Here is a 6,000-nt window from a genome sequence, read left to right on the forward strand (position 1 = left end):
TTAGAAAACTGATGCAACAAACATCTTATGGAGAAGAAGAAAAAGAGGAAACGTTGTCTATTTTGTTGAAAAAATGTTTTAAATATATGCATGAATTTGATTTTTAGTTAAATATATGGTTATTGATATTGATAAATTATCCAAAACAAGTAGGATAAACAACATTTGAAGCAATACAAATACGAAGGTTTATCGGCCCGATCAATATTTTGGATTATCTTGACATTTCTTCGTGGTGTGGCCTTCACTTCTACAGTGACCACAAAGCTTTGGTAGACCTTGCTCTCGTTGTGGATTATCCATGTCAGTATGAATTCAACTAGAATCATGATGACCCTTTAACTTCCTTCGTAATTATGGATTGGGCAACCATTCATTCCTCAGGAATAGTTAATGGCCATTATGCAGTGTTTATGAGATACTTAAATTCACAATTATATATGTTGCGCATAGTATGCAAGCTATAACAATCATAAGTGTATGAGTATGGGTCTACATTGACATGCAGCAACCGCATGAACGCATAGGTTTCTGAAGGCTTGAAATCGACTACTGTCACACCATCTTCTATTCAAATTACCAATGTAGGTGGCAGAATTCCCACCCTCTTGAGGTCGAACAAGTGCTTGGACAATGTAATCAAAATCGAGTCTAGCGAAATTATAAAGATACATTGATGTTGCATGTGTTTGATTTTTGTTTGTTGCTTTCTTTAGATCTGGAGCCCAATTTCTACCTTCGTTGATCATTGCCTCCACTTGGGCACATTTGTCTGCCCATAGTTTACCCAATTTGAAGTTAGTCTCCCGAACAATACTTGCCACCGGAAGATGTCTAGTCCCTTTAAGTACTAAATTGATACATTCGACAAGATTGATTATTATATGACCGTAACGTCGACCCTGATAGTCATATACCTGTGACTATCTTTCTCGAGGTATTTCAGCTGCAAAGTTATAAACCTCTTGTCCATATTGCCTATGATTTTCTAGCCTTGCTTGGAAGTTCGGTTGAAGTAAAGTGTATCCTGAAAAAAATTAGATTTAAGTATAATAATAAATAAAGAACATAAATGAAGGGGAAAAAAGAATAAGTCACCCATGTTGATAATTTCTTTCTTGATCTTCTTATTCTTAAACCTCGACATAGTATTTGATGCAATATGACATATGCAATATGACGTGAATGCATGGGAAGGTTACCACATACTTCCCTATCTTTCAATCGTGGCCAACAACCTAGGTGAACTGTCAGATATCATATAAACCTCATCTTGAGTGATAACATGGGAGTACAAGTTTAATAGAAATAAATTATATGTTTCTCCTGACTCATTTTTAACATTGGAAAAGGCAATAGGGACAATATTTCTGTCACCATCTTGTTCAACAACTATCATCAGGAAGTGTTTGTATACACCATACAAAAAAGTATCATCCACTTAAACCATTTATTTGCAGTAACAAAAACCTTCAATGAATGACTTGAAAGACCATAACAAACCTTCAAAAACTCTCTTCTCTGGGATAATATGACCATCAAACATCGTCGCATGATAAGTATAAGAGCAAACAATGGTTACTGGGATGAAGAATTACATTGCGTGCAACAGATGTGGAAGCTTATTGTACAACTAATCCCAATCACCGTACAATAGTGTCATAGCTTTCTTTTTTGCCATCCACGCCTTGTAGTAAGACGTAATATAACCAAATGTATTCTAAATTAATGCCAATATTATTGAAACGGGGATCCTTGCATTTTTCTCCACCAAAAGCTTAACGTATGCACATATGACATCAGATTCCAAGTGTTATGGTCTTGTGTTAAGGACTTCAATGTACAAATGTGCTGGTTGTGGAACCTTGTGACTTCCCACATCTTCTGTTGTAGGTATGACACACGTATCCTACACTTATATCTAACATTGTTGTTTATACACCTGATAAGGTATGTCTTCTGATCATATTCAACAACAGTGAATTACATATGAGCTTTTAGACAAAACTCCTTAACTTCTAGTTGGGCATCTTTTTTAGTTTCAAACTGTGACCCAATTGCCAATTTTGTTGATCCTTCTTCTGATGTACCCTAGTGGGCTGCACATATCCCCGACACATCAGGAATCTCAAGATTCTTTATGGAATCATAGGTTATATCATGCATTGCTACTGAATGATAATAGTGAGGCATTTGGGGTTGCGACATCTTGGGTTGATTATGTGTTGTTGATTGTGCCTAACCTCACTGAGGATTCGGGTGTGCATGACCACGAGAAACCATTACCTCCCAAACATCACCCTCTATATTAAAACCTTGGCCCTCTGAATTAGCCTTGACGATATCATAATCATCAATTATTGGTGTGTTATCGTCTAGCATCAGTGGAACAAAAGTTTTATCATCCTCACTAAAATCACCAAGGGTTTCACCGAATCGCCTGACAAGGTTATCTAGATTTTTTTATAGTCCTACTTCTTTAGGTACAATAGTTGAGAATGTAGGAAAATATACAGTTTTAGCGTATAACTCAACCAGCTGATTATTTGAAGATTGATGTAGGACAACCATAACATCTACATCGTTGTCAAGCTGGATTGCTCCATATTTGACTGGATTCTCTGAAATTAGGTGTTGATAACTCAAACATGAGATAGAGGCTCCAAGTTTGCTCTCAATTTTTTCAGCAGTTGCAGATGTGATACATTCACAGGGAACATCATGTTTACAGGCCTCTATTTCATAAACACAAAACCATCAACATTTTCGGAGACTTGGCATTTGCGTGAACTGCAACGAAAAATTTGTTAGCCATAGCTTCAAAATGGTTTTTGCTGAAGATTTACATAAAGTAAGCCAATTTAATAAGCTTCAACCAAAAAGGTCAAAACGAGCCATTAATAATAATAAGAAAATGCCCTCAATAATGCAACATGGTAGAAAATGTAAGCAACTTTTCAGTGCCCCATCAATAGTCTCTAGCAACTTTTCAGTGAAATGTCATCTTTAATAATGCACCATGCCCGAAAATGTCAAAACGAACCATTAATAATCTTCAGAAAATGTCATTAATAATGCAGCATGCCAAAAATGTTAGTAACTTTTTAGTGCCCAATCAATCATCTTCAGAAACGTTTCAGTGAGCTGCCATCTCTATTAATGCATCAAGCCCAAAAATGTCAAAATGGGTCATTGATAACCTTCAGAAATGCTATTAATAATGCAGCATGCCATAAAATGCCAGCAACTTTTCAGTGCCCCATCAATCATCTTCAGCAACTTTTCAGTGATATATCAAATCATTTCAGAAAATTTTCAATATTGATATATCACTTAATATCAGGTACAACCTACATTTCAACAACTATCTCAAGTAATGCACCATGCTATAAAAGTTCATTTCACAAACTTTTTTTGCCTATAAATACGTGTTTGGTGAAACCTATTTTACCGGTATAGAAAAACCTCAGTTTTTCACTTCCAAATCTTCATTTTTTTATGAACATGACAACTATTCGTGCAACTATTTTTTATGACTGCAAATCTTTAACCATGTGTTTCAAAAAAAATATTCAACTAGACGAGTTGAAGTTCAATATACAAAGAAGAGTTCAACTGGGAAGTAGAAGAAGAATACCTTTGTCATATTATAGAATTCAACTATCATGCACGAGGTTTCATCTGAGTGATGATATCGACCTTGCTGGTGTGACTGAGACATACTTCAACTATTCTTTGTCTAAAGACGATTTATTTATAGAGTTCGATGATCTCGACCTTGCTCGTACGTTGAGGATGCTTCTTCTAGCTCGAATATCCCAACAATTGAGACAAATGACAAAGCAACAAACATAGATGATGGAGAACTAGAAGCATGGTTCCAATTTGTAAGTGAACGACAACAAGAAAAAACATATAGAATTGAAGAACTTAATGTTACTTCTGACGAGTCTACTGATTACGAAGAGTAGAACATTATAACGAATAATGCAACAGAAGTTTATGAATTTATGATTTCATTGACTGTTTAATGTGTGTGTAAGGTTTGCCCTATTTACGTCCTTAAGGTAATGTATTAATTGTGTTTTAATATTACTTTTTAATGTGCATTTCTCATGGTTCATTGTTTTTTCTCCATATATCAGTATGATCGTTCGAACTCCTCGCATTAAGAAAATAAAAAAACACAACTGAATATGACCACTCAAATCACGTAATCTCAGCATTACGACTTTCTTATTTAAATATAATATTAAACAAAAAAACCATGAAAAAACTTAAAAAACCTAAAGTAATCAGTAGTATCTTCACCAAACTCGTCACCACTCGTTACCTCGAGGTGACGAGTTCCAATGTTTTTTTTTCAATTCTAATTTTAAGTATATTATCGTAGAAAAATATAATAATATTTTAAAGAAACTCGTCACCTCGAGGTTCCATGGATACTGTAGCAAATGTCGTAGATCCCTAATTAAAAGTCAATGTACCCTAAAACTCTAATTTTTTCCTATTTGTGATAATGGGCCAAAACCACCCCTTATATTGCATACTTTACACACACAAAATGCAAGTTAGCCCATTGATCGAGCACTCTCACTACCATCCTAGATGTCTAGGCTCGCCTCTCATTACTCGAAGTTGATGACGTGTGTTTTATTTTGTTTCCACTATAGGGTGACATCCTATAGTTGGTGGAAAGTATATTAAATTCAAATATAATTAACTCTCCAATTGGATGATGGCACATGGATTCTTCTAATTCGATGATTTTTAATTTATTAAAATTAGGATCAAATTAATATAATATGTAAGTATCAGTGACTAGATGTATAATTATACCAAATGTTTTAGCTGACATGTCACCATATCCATTAAATGCTAATGGCCACTGATTTGATTAAAATATTTAAATAATTGAGTGGTTTGATTGATGAAATTGAAACATTGATAATCAAAATCAAGTTAGACAATAATTAAGTCGTCGTGACCCATGTAGTTTTTTTTTTTATAATCTCTTGTCTATCCTTTGTGTTACACTACAATTACGTATTTGAAACCGGGAGAAGGAATAGAATATGCCAAAGTTGGGTATCAGATTTTTTTATGATAGAATTCCGAAAGAAGAATAACAGAAAAGACATTGATTTTTTGGTTTAGGCTTGAGATTGATGGATTTCGTTTTAGGGAAAATAAGGAAACAATCCCAACTCCAAAAGCCTAAATTTTAAGAGCATTGCTTCCTTTATATACACACATACAGAGGTACTGAAATGGACCTTTTTTCAACTCCAATTCTTTATTTCTTACTTAGGTTAGATTAGTTTTAACATTTTCCTTTCATATCTCAAGAAAATTTTAGTTAATTTTTCAAATTTTCAATTGTAATCATGTTTAACACGGTCCATTTTTATATTGCAGAAAATCTGTAATATTCTAAATATTTCACGTAATTTATATTATATATTAAATTAAAAAGATTAAGAAAAATAATAAAAAAATTAAACATATGCGTGTCGATACGAACTCATACCAACATGCATACCCAATATAGAAGCTGACCAAACAAATTAAAATTTGTACTTTTTAGATTAGAAAAAGGCATGAGATCTATTTTCTAAACTTGTTACATACAATGGGTAAACCAATAGCTAAGAACACAAACAAAAGTCAGGGCAAATTCGCTACAACTGTGTCTCCTCTTTTACTCCATAAATTTATTTAAGAGAGATCATGAACCATGCTATTCATTCATATCTTCAAAACCCAAATTACAGTTTTGATCTTTCTGGAATTTAGGCGTCAATGCTGTCAAATTTTTATTGTAAAACCTCTCAGATTGCCGCAGAGAATACGTACTTGTAAATTGGAAGGTTTGTGAAAACCGCTGTGACTGCGAAGAAGCTGAAGATGCAAACTCAGGGGGCCAAACGAACAATTTTCCAAACTCATTTTCTGTCAATCTCTTCCGCAGAATAGTCCAACCAGCCAAAACACCACACA

Source organism: Hibiscus syriacus, unplaced genomic scaffold (genome assembly GCF_006381635.1).
Source record: "Hibiscus syriacus cultivar Baekdansim isolate YM2019G1 unplaced genomic scaffold, ASM638163v2 tig00111131_pilon, whole genome shotgun sequence".
NCBI classification, from domain to species: domain Eukaryota; kingdom Viridiplantae; phylum Streptophyta; class Magnoliopsida; order Malvales; family Malvaceae; genus Hibiscus; species Hibiscus syriacus.